We start from the raw sequence: 12,392 nt of genomic DNA, 5'->3' as shown, positions 1-12,392 counted from the left end.
ACTCTTGGGACATATTTACACACTTTTTTTTAAAAAAGTGCTTTTTCATGGTAAAGGTCCACACTTTCACAGATCAGAGATGCTGTCTTTACAGTGTTAAACCCTGTAAGGCTATCACAGCTACTACACACCTAGCAAATGGTACTAGCCTCTGAGCTCCGTCTCTCAGATCAGTGTACTCTTGCCAGTCCTTGTGCAGATAGTTACATAATGCAAGAGTTCCCAGTTACCTCCTTCTTTTTTATTTTTTTCTTTATTGGATTTTCTTTATTTACATTTCAAATGTTATCCCCTTTCTCAGTTTCCCCTCCAGAAACCTGCTATTTCCCACTGCTTCCATGAGGTTGCTCCCACACCCACCCACTCCCTCCCACCTCCCCAACCTGACATTACCCTACACTGAGACATCGAACCTTGACAGGACCAAGAGCCTCCCCACCCATTCATACCGAACAAGGCCATCCTTTGCTACACATGTGACTGGAGCCATAGGTCCACCCCTGTGTATTCTTGGAATGGTGGTTTAGTCCCCAGGAGCTCTGGGGTGTTTGGTTGGTTGATATTGTTGTTCTTCTATGGGGTGCAAACCCCTTCAGCTCATTCAGTCCTTTCTCTAACTCCTCCATTCTCAGTTCAATGCATGCACCTCTGTATTTGTCACACTCTGGCAGAGACTCTCAGGAGACATCTATATTAGACTTCTGTCAGTGTGCACTTCTTGGCACCCACAATAGTGTCTGTGTTTGATGGCTGTGTGTGGGATGGATGCCCAGGTGAGGAAGTCTCTGGATGGTCTATCCTTCAGTCTCTGCTCCACACTTTGTCTCCATATGTTTTTCCGGTACTTTTGTTCTCCTTCTAAGAAGGACTGAAGCATCCACACTTTGGTCTTCCTTCTTCTTGGACTTCATGTGGTCTGTAAATTGTATCTTGCATATTCCTAGCTTTGGGGCTAATATCCAATTATCAATGAGTGCATACCATGTGTATTTTTCTGTGATTGGGTTACCTCACTCAGAATGATATTTTCAAGTTCCATCTATTTGCCTAAGAATTTCATGAAGTCATTGATTTTAATAGTTGGGTAATATTCCATTGTGTAGATGTTCCACATTTTCTGTATCCATCCCTCTGTTGAAGCACATCTAGTTTCTTTCCATCTTCTGGCTATTATAAATAAGGCTGACATGAACATAGTGGAGCATATGTCTTTAACAGTTCCTGAAGAGTTACTCCACAATCACCCCTCTACAAGCAACATTTCAGGCATGAATGACAATAGTCACTGAAGGACGGTATAACTAAAACCCTACATTCGTGTGGGTCTCCTAACAATTGGTGCAGGGCTGTCTCTGGCTATGTTGCTGCCATTGGATCCATTTCCTCTAATTGGAAAGGGATCCCTTTCCTCTAATCTCCAGCCTTAGATGGGTGGGAGAGGATGTACTTAGTCTTGCTGCTACATGATGTGCCAGACCGATTGGTACACATTGGGGGCCACCTCTTCTCTGAAGAGAAGGGAAGGTGGGAATAGGGGATGAGGTGTGTGGGTGGGGCTGGGAGCAAAGGTGGGAGGAGGCCTGGATCAGGATACAAAGTGAGTGAGTAAGTGAATGAGTGAATACTACAGGATCCATCGCAATAGCCTCCCTCTTTCTTTGACAAGGTCCACAACCTGCTTTATGAGAGAGTATCATTACCAAGTGTTCAGTGCAACCATATAAGCTCTGGTCATAGGGATCCAACTAGAATCATAATACAAACTAGTAATCTGAAGTGGCTTGCTGTTTTCTGGTATGAAAGAAACCATTTACACCTATACAGTTAAATTTTTAAATGTCTGAAAAATTATAGAATGAAATTCTGAACTCACTGGTTAAGATAATTTATGACCGTATTTCCCACAATGAAACACAGTGATTATTTGCATCTGCAATAAACCCAAATGACTCACAGAAGCAATTATGTTAAGAAAACGAAGGGTAAATCTAGAGGAGGGGACAACTACACTTCAGTTTACATGGAAGTCTACTCCAGACAATTCTACCCAAGAAATGCAGAAGGTCAAACAGCAGACTGGACACTGCTCTGGCCAGGATGCTAGGATTTACTGCACAGTCCCACACACTCACTTTAACAGGTGGAGCAATTGTTTTTTTTACAAAATTGGGTGGCATTATGCAGACATCTCTATAAACACATAAAATTTTATGCACATTGAAAATTAATAGAGTTGCTTCATTAAAACACTTCACAAATCTGTAAAATGATTCAAAAGTACATTTAAAATGGAACAATGCCATTTAGAATCACAGAATCCTAAAGATCTTTGTCAAACTAAGATTTACATTACTGTCTTCATTTCACATCACTGTGCTAAAACAGTGTGAAAAAAGGAAACTTGGAGAGGAAAGGGTTTGCATCATCTTCAAGGTTATAGTCAATAATCAAGAAAAGTCAAGGCAGAAACTCAAGCAAGGCAGAAACATGGAGGGAGAAATTCAAGCAGAATACATGGCGAAATGCTCTCACTGGCTTGTTTCCCGTGGCTTGTTATTTATGCTTTCTGTAGCTTCCTAGAACTTCCAGGCTTATGGTAACATTGTAGAATTTATATAAGTGTGTGTGTGTGTGTGTGTGTGTGTAGAAATTAATATATAGGTATTAAAATAATATATATCTATCTGAATTATGTGCATATTTTATGGATATTTCAATATTTGTTTAGTACAAAATGGTGGTAATTTTCTAATTAGGAAAAAATTTACTATTGCAATTCTGTGCACCTGAAGTTCATTAAAATCTTGTTTAATACAGTAACCTTTAATAGGTTTAAGATGAGGTAATTTTAAATAAATAAATATAAACAGTAATCAGGCAACTAAAATAAAACAGTTTTAAAATGTTAACCTTTAAATTCATTAAGCAGCAGAAATGTATTGCATTGCTTGGACACACCTGTGAAATTTAGATCGGCGTGTGAAAATCTGCTGGGGCGATCTGCTGCTTTACTTTTACCTGCAGTGTTTATGAAACTTCTCTGTTTATAAATATAAAAGCAGTTTTAAAATTCTGTTACGGATGAAACCAGGAGATGTTACTTAATTACTGTATCCCCACATTACAACACAAGTCCCTAAAATAAAGGTTCATTTTTAAAAATGTATTCAATCAAGATTAACCATATATTTAAATATTAATTATTTGTTTACTGATGATGGGAAAGAATATTTGACGCCTTCCTTAGCAGTAATACACTTAAGAGTGAATATTTTATTTTCTATTATAAAGTTACTCTCAACATGTACACCTACACAGAAGCTAGTTTTTCCTCTTTGCTATATTTTAAATAGATTACCATTCACTCATTTGTCTTCTTAATATTTACAAATCTTTCTAAAAGAAAATAGAAATAGAAAAATAGAAGAGATGATTGAAGTTGATCTTCCTATTAATTAAATTCTTATCATAGAGGCATAAATACCATTAAAATTCACTAACACCTACAGATTGAATACTAAACAGCCCCCTCACAAGTAACTTCAGCATTTAATAATTAGCAATGTATTGCTGATTATATTGTCAAGAAGTTATAATGACATTCACAACCATTCCCATACACCATCAGACTTTTCTAGACTGGGAAGGAGTCTTGTAATGTAGAAGAAACTCTTAAAGATCTATTTTTTTTCTGTGAGAAAAGCAATGTATAAATAAAGGTATATAGAGCTATAAAATAAACACAGACAGATTCAAACAGGAAAATACTGGTAGGCATAGAAATAATGAGAAGAGTAATAAAAGTAATAAAAATGTAGATGATTGATTTATAGTTAGCATAAATCAATAATGCATTAATGTAAATAATGTGTCTGAATGAAATATTAAATATACTATTCCACAAGCCAACCGAAATATGAGTGAATATATAAATAAATTCTATTCTAAGCATAAGTACAAAAGCAGATTTTGCAAGGATTCAAGCACTGATGTGACCTACAGACACTACTGTTTCTTCCTAGTGATCATAAAGGGTCATGTAGTATGCTAAATTATTGAGCTTCCACGTCATCAAATAAGATGGTATACTGATTACAATAGCAATATTACCTGCCTTCCTTCCCCCAATATCTATAAGGATTCTATCTCTAAGTGTGAGTTCAAATAAATATTCCTATATTGCTCAAATTCTTTAAGTTCTCATCATATGCTAGACACAATTATAAGTGAATGATGTAACTTAGTTATGTAATGTCCGCTAATTATATCAGATGCAGAACTGAAATTGATGCACAATGAGCAAAGTAGTTTGGTTGACATGCTAAAACCTCAGGGGATGAAGTTTTCACACTTGATACCTTGCTTCCAATAGTTGTATTTCTCATTCCTGCCTCCTCCTTTTTCTGTTCTTTCTTTCTTTCACTTATCTACTAACTCAGCAAGCCACCAAAATTCCAGCTCTTTTGATCTGTATTATGCCAGATACAAAGGAAGCTCTTGAGATGAACAAGACTCCTGCTTGACAATAACATGATGTGTGCTTTATTGAGTGTGGATACAAACAAACCATGTAACCAAATGTGTGCAAAGAACCTAAAATCATTTTCTGTGTACAGACACAAAGGCTTTAAGGTTATAAGTCATAACTTGTATGAACTTTAGGACTATCTACAATATTGTTTTGTAAGTTTCCTTATTTTACCTTCTTTTCTTTGTTCCTTTCAAATATCAGAAATGTTCACTTGATTTCAAATGTATTCAACATATATCCTGCTTTATCTTTTATTTAAGGTTCTCTCACACATAATTGGGAGCTGTTGTTTTTGATTTGCATTGTCTCCTTAAGTCTATTTTATATCTTTAAAGGTGCCTGTTTTCACCTTTTATAAATCTAGAGTATAAGCAAAGCAGAAACAAATTTGCACTCAGTGTCTGTGAATTTAATCCCTGATTATTTTTAGAAACATTTGGAGAATTGAATGATAAAATGTTGATGCGCTCCATTCTGGACAATGCAAATTTAAAACAGCACCTGAAAATGGTAAGGTTTTTTCTATGTAATTGTTTTTCAAATTTTCTTAGGTATTAATAATATTTAGATGGGACTGAGAATCACAGATCAAGGTTATGGTTGTACTTGATTGGTTGTTGTGTCTTATTAGTCATTAAGTATATAGCACAAAAATAAAATATAATAATAAGGCAATAAATTATTGAAAAAGTAAGAGTAATAGCACCATAGGCCCCAGAAGTTACTTTTTTCTTTAACTTAGTATCAACTGGTTATCTTTAAATGTTTCAAATCAAAAGTCCTCTATCATTCTTAATTTTAGTGCAACCAGTGGTCTTTTTCAATAAGCCAAAAATGTACTTGATCTTATGCCCCCCCTTATTTATTTGTTATTTTTAACTGACTAAGATTACTTATTGCTACTCATTTATGCATGCAGAGTGGGAGCATCCACTGGGCATGGGGAATCTACCACTTGCCATACATCTAATAAAACTGACTCTCCTTCCTCAAAAGCCATCATACGTTAGTCAATTCTCTTCCCCTAAAGGTGAGGGCTCAGAATCTCCTTTCATTTCTAAAAAGTTTAGTGACTAGATTTTGTGCAAGTCTTTTGAAGTAAATACAGGTGCTATGCATTTGATTTTTTTTTGGCAGCCAACAACAACAACAACAGCAGCAACAGCAGCAACAGCAGCAACATCAACAGCAACACCAACAGCAACAGCAACAAGAGCAACAACAGCAGCAACAACAAGAGGAACAACAACAGAAACAGCAACAACAGCAACAGCAACAACAGCAACAATAGCAACAACATAGCAACAACAGCATCAACAACAGCAACAGCAACAACAACAACAGCAACAACAACAGCAACAACAACAACAACAGCAACAACAACAGCAACAGCAACAACAGCAACAAGAGCAACAACATAGCAACAACACAACAGCATCAACAACAGCAACAGCAACAACAGCAACAGCAACAACACAACAACAACAACAGCAACAAGAGCAACAACAACAGCAGCAACAACAGCAACAGCAACAACAGTCGCAACAGCAACAAGAACAACAGCAACAGTAGCAACACCAACAACAGCAACAACAACAGCTGCAACAGCAACAACAGCAACAGCAGCAACAACAGCAGTAACAACAGCTACAGCAACAGCAACAACAGCAACAACAACAGCAACAGCAACAACAGCAGCAACAGCAACAACAAAATAGTGTCTCTTGTCCATCTTCTGGCTCTTACATTCTCCATTACCTCTTCCTCTTCTTGTTGGAGACTGGCAGGGGAAAGGTGTTAACACAGATGCCCCTCTACAGCTGAATAGTCAGAGCTGTTCAGGCTCAGCACTTCAAAGAGTAGTGTATCTCTGTACTAATCACTACTTACAGCAATGAGAAGCCTATCTGACCAAGGTCAGCAGCAACACAAATGTGTATAAATATATAATATTTCTAGGCTAGTTTTACAACATGACTAGATTTAGAAGAGCAACATCAATAAATCTCCCCTTGGGCCTTTGTCTTCTCTAGCCAAGAATTTTGACATGTTTACAGTAGGAGGCATGAATTCTCCCCTTTGAAGCAGGTCTCTCAGACTTAATGAAGAGAATGACTGGATCCCCTTATTAACAGTTTTGCCACTCTTGCCTCTGAACTCATTAGGTTTGCTACATAGGTTAGTTTTGTAGCATACAGGACCCCGTGCTGATAAGACCATTGATGACTCTGCTTCTCTGGCAACCAAAAAGCACCTTCCAGCATAATGAAAGCTAGCCAGCAAGGAGAAGTTGCTGGTCAGTTCAAGATTCACTTACCTCCTGTCTTTTAACTAAAGTGCATTGTAACTTTAGAAATATTGTTTTATCTGTAATTTGTGTTGAACAACTAAGAGCAAAGTCAATTACCTATACTATTTTGGGTACTTCTCTGAAAACTTGGACCAATAATTTTTAGGGCTGTATCCTGTGCCTGGCACTGAGAATTGCATGTAATGACCAATTTTGTCTGGGAATAGTGCTTCTCTCTCTCTCTCTCTCTCTCTCTCTCTCTCTCTCTCTCTCTCTCTGTCTCTCTCCATATCATTTTTATATCGATGTGTGTGTGTGTGTGTGTGTGTATGTGTTTGTGTGTGTGTTTAGAAACTACTATGGTTTCATAGGCTTCTTCCTCCACCTTTAGTTTTAGTTAATACACTGCCTATTCCTTTCCTCAACTACCCTGGTTCCATTTCCACATAAATCATCAGTTCCCAGTATTCTCTCTGTATTAGTTTATATGTTCTGCTGTCATCTCTGGTTCTATTTTTCACTTGGATTGCGAGATCATAGACTCTCAAGTAGCTTCTTTACACATAATTTATTTCGGTTGAGCTTTCCTCTAGCCCCTATTTCCCAATACCTGTCACTCTACTACTACATGCTTGAACCTGTCTGCTCCCAGTATCCCCATCTCTGCTTTCATTCCCCGGAATATTCTACTCTATCATCCTTCTCTAAATGCCTCCCCTCTACCACCAATGGATTGTGTCTGTGTTCCTAAGTATTCGCATATACTCCATTAGATACCCAAGACTGGAAAAAGTTCAAGCCAGGCAAAACTCAAACATGGAGAAGGAAAGTAGTCCCAAAATCTGATGCCTTGCAAGTAATATCTTCCTGGAAAGAGGAAATTCCATTTTCTTTAATGCAGTGACATTGGTTATACAAACCAATAATCTGGGACAGAATCCATTCTTAGGTATAGTTGACCAAAACAAATTTAGCTCTCTCTCTGTTTCTCTCTCTGTCTCTCTCTCTCTGTTTCTCTCTGTCTCTGTCTCTGTCTCTGTCTCTCTCTGTCTCTCTCTCTCTTTCGGCATGTGTACATTTTTTAAAAGTTTATTCTTTTTTTCGAGAGAAAGAATGTGAAGCAGCAAAGGTAAAGAGGTGGTAAGGGGGTGGATGCCTCAACCTTATAGGGGAGGGGGAAGAATAGGGGGCTTATGGACAGAAAAGCTGGAAAGAGAATAACATTTGAAATGTAAATAAAGAAATATATCCAATAAAAAAAGAGTTATTAGAAGATCTGGGAACAGTTGAGGTAGAGGAAGGAATATGATAAAATAGAAAAGTATTAAAAAGACAAAAGTATTCTCCATTAGACTATATATGAATGGAAACAAAAGGAAAATAACAACAAAAAGAAAATGTACTGTAAATACACATTACTGAAAGTTAAATAGATAAAATTATACTGAGTGATGTCACTCAGACCCATGAAGATGAACAACATAGTATGGCAGTCGTAGCTTCCAAGTAGATATTAAATTATTTATAAAAATTAGAATATTTCAAATTTCTACCAAATTTAAAAGCAAGAGTTTGTTTCTGTTAGTTTATTTTTGTTTGTACTGTTCCTTCTAATGAATTATAGTGTACCTAACTTTTATTCTCATAATATCTAAACTGCCATGTAAGTAAACTTACTATATCCAAAACGTTTGGATTGTTAAAACTGTGGCATATTATAGCATTTTAAATCAAACTTAACTAAGGAATTTCTGTTCAACTTTTTCATAATTAATGTTTATAAATATTAGAAGTTAAAATTATATACATCCCATATTAAATCTTGAAATAAACATTTTAAGCGATTTACATGAAAAACGCACCTATAATGTTTAGAAATCTTGGACATTGTTTGCAAGGATAAAGATGGGAAATGACTAGAGTTAATATTTTATTATTTTATTTTATTTTTAATTAGAAAGTCACTAATGAAATTTCAGAAATGACTCTATGCTAAACTAAGAACTAAAGTAAGGCACTGGTTCTACCTTCTCAAATGTATCATTATTGGGTTTTTAGATGTGTATAAATTGTCCCTAAATGTGTTATGTGTTGCAGTCTTAGGTAACTCAATAATCAACATACTAACAAGGTTCCTGTCAGGATTACTGTTATTTGGATCAGTGGGTTCATTTTCATTTTGTTAAATATGAAGACACTTTTCCCATCTGGTTTTTTTTTTTTCTGTTTTTTCAAGAAACTCTGAGGTATTTTTATTTTCATTATTTCTAAAACTGGCTGATTGCTGACTCATCAAGAGGAAGCTACAAGAGTGACCAGATATACCAGCTTACTATTAATACCCCTAGGCATCTGTTTTTTAAGTGAGTCGAAGCAATTGTGTGTGCAAAGGACTGATGACAAATGTAAACCTACAAACATGAATTAAAGAGAAGAAAGTTTATCTTTTATCTGTATAAAATATTATTCCCATCAGGGAAGTGTGTATATGATTAAATATAAATAGAAAATTATGTATTCATAGAAACGTGATTTAGCATCAAAATAACCGTCAATGAAATCACCTATATTGGTATGGGCAAAGGCAAGCACTTTATTTATTTCTTGGCTAGATATATAGCCCACATTAGAGTAAGTAATGATCTGTCGTTTGGCTAAGAATTTGGGGATTTGAGGTACCAGTACGTGAGTCTAAATATTGGACCTTAGCTAACGTTGAGGAGTCACATACAATAACCAAACATTTGGAATGCCTCTTCCTTGTGAATTCAGTTCTGCATTAAAGACTATACACAGGAGAAGTTGCAAGAATTTTGTAAATATTCCCACATAAAATAAATTATCAGCTCTAGAAAAATAATAAGTATGTGTAGTTCTTAGAACAAGAACAAGAACACATTTACTAGCTTGGAGAAATGAGAATATAGAGTAGCTTCTGGATGTTGACCACTTTGGTCCACACAGGTCATTTTATTTCAGACACATTATCTGAAAAGAGAAATGACCAAGGTCTATGTACTAAAGAATGGGAAAATGTCAGCTATATATTATCCTGTCGTGCAAATTATTTTGAAAATAATGTAATTGAGGAGCTTCTAAGCTTAAAACCCTTTCAACCTTTTCCATTGCAAAAAGAATAAAGTGAACTCTACAAGGGCTGGTAAGAATTTTGTTACCCTCACTGTTCTCTTCAACCATTGCTGCTAACTTTTGCACATTAGTATCTAATTATTTTGTAATTCTTCCATACCTACAATATAACAAAAAAAATCCACTCTTAGCACATTTGCACACCAAGTGCTTACTTTAAATACTAATTATTAAAATTTTCATATCTAATGCCTTATCTTTTTCTTAAATTCCAAAATAATATTTACTCAACTCCTAATACCGTTTGATTTCGCATTTTATCAGGTTTTTAATATGATGCTTGCCTGAATAATGCCCAATGTAATTTTTTACTAAATTTATCACAGGCACATGTCTTTTGAATTTTTACCACTACCATTCCACTGATCTGCATCTCTTAGTTTCCTAAGAGACAGGAGACCAAAAGAGGAAGCAGGCAGCATGGAAATTGTGAAAGTGATTATCCCCAAGAGCAGCATGGCTGTTGTTGTAGAAACTTGCAGATTACCTTCATCACTCTAGAAACAGTAACAAGATAAGCGCTGTTGAGCCTGGCTTTAAACAAGGTAATTTGTAGTGTTCTGAAATTAGATTAGGTGAAAATATTCTTTGGGCCACACTAAATCTAAGAACACAAAGAAACCTTTAAAATAATTTCATCTAAACTTATTTCCTTGCTGCTTTTTTTCTTTTGTTCTGAAACATTTGACAATAATTCTAGGGCACTTGTGAGGAATGAAGTCCACTTTTGAGGGTACTTTCAATGAGGCTATTTTGTTAACTAGTGGGTCAACTGAATTCTTGAAGTTCTGTTACAAAACATCCCCACATGGCTGGTGATTTACCCTGATGATGTAATTACAGTGACGTTATTACCCTGAACAAGACGTGGTATTTATCACACATTCCCCAGACTAAATTCTGTTTGCCTATGCTTCAATAGACTTCAAAAGCAACGATTAAATTATAATCCTATTATAAATTATTCGTCAATGTATTGATATATATCAAAGGGTCATGCTATGAAAATAAAACTGGAAAATGAACAATGCTTTTCTGTATGTAACAACCATACATATTTAAACGATCAAACTGGACCTTATATTTTTCATTTTTTGTTCGATTAACACTTATCAGTTAAAGATTTGGTGCAAGTGAAGCAGTAATTTAATCGTGGAAATCCAAACAGAAGTTTAATAGACAGTAGACTACAGTTTCCTTATTAAAATTCAAAATGAAAATAATGAACAAATCTTACATCTTATGTTTGCCCTCCTTAAGGTTGTCATCGCTGCAATGAAACACCATGACCGATACATTTGGGAAGTAAAGGGTTTAGCTGGCTAATGCTTCAAAATCACTGCTCATCACTGAAGGAAGTTATGATGTGAAGTCAAACAAGACTGAAACCCGGAGACAGGAAAGATTGCAGAGGCCAGGGAGGAGTCCTGCTTACTGGCTTGCTCAGCCTGCTTTCTTATAGAAGAACCCATAGTAGGCCCCTAAAGTGCTTACATCAATCACTGATCAGGCCTACAGCCTGATTATGAAGTCACTTTCTTTATTGAGGATCCCCTTTCTAAGACCATTGACCCATTTTCAAGGTGACACACAAATACTACTTTCAAGCGAAGACCTTTCCTTTATTGTTCATCCCCAAGATCAGATGTTGATGTAAACATCAGGGTAAAATAGTTTACAAACTTATTTTAAGTCTGCAGCCTTAAAAATATCCAAACACTTTAAAAATTCAGTCTCTTTAAACAAAATCCACAGTCCTTTTAAAAATCCAAAGTCTGTCAGCTGTGGGCTCCTACAAAATTCATAATAAATTATTTCAGGAAGGAAGAGTGAAGGCGTTGTCACAATTAGATACAAATAAACTTTAACAGTATAAATCACTCAATGTCCAATACCAGGGATTCAGTCACAATTTTCTGGTCTCTTCCAAGGGCTTGGGTTCACTTCTCTGACTCTGTCCTTTGCAACATAGCTAGCTTATACTTTAGTCTGGGGTCAGTTTCACCCCATACCCGCCACAGTTCTTGGTAGTTGTCCCCTGGTGCTAGCCTCTCCAAAACGCTGAGGTCTTCTGTCACAACTCGGCTGCTCTTTCACCAGTAGCTTCACTTGGATGCTCTTCACAGTAGAAAACCTCAGCTTTCTCCATGACCCTTCAATTCAAGCTTCCACCGCTACTCCTGCTTCAACTTCACCAATGCCCTACAGGTCTAAGCCTCAGTTGACCCCTTCATGTTTCCAAAACCCAGTAACACGGGGGAGACTATTACACGTAACCAAGTATGGCTGCCAAGAGAAGAGAAGACGTTGGCCATCTCGGGAACATAGCTTTTGTGTACTGACTCAGGGAAACACTTCCTAGAAGATTTTGCCTCAATAATGGTCTCCGTTTAATCACTGCTAATTATTCAGCTCCAGATA

The 12,392-nt window shown here is 36.3% G+C and overlaps 1 protein-coding gene across 18 annotated transcripts in view; it reads right to left on the bottom strand.

The window, feature by feature from the left end:
• The window catches only part of Ppfia2 (PTPRF interacting protein alpha 2), a 460,024-nt gene that overhangs the window by 103,337 nt on the left and 344,295 nt on the right, over positions 1-12,392 (bottom strand). The window lies entirely within an intron of this gene.

Source organism: Rattus rattus, chromosome 1 (assembly GCF_011064425.1).
Source record: "Rattus rattus isolate New Zealand chromosome 1, Rrattus_CSIRO_v1, whole genome shotgun sequence".
NCBI classification, from domain to species: Eukaryota; Metazoa; Chordata; class Mammalia; order Rodentia; family Muridae; genus Rattus; species Rattus rattus.
Note: the sequence above shows the minus strand (reverse complement) of the source record. Positions and strands in the feature narration are given on the sequence as shown.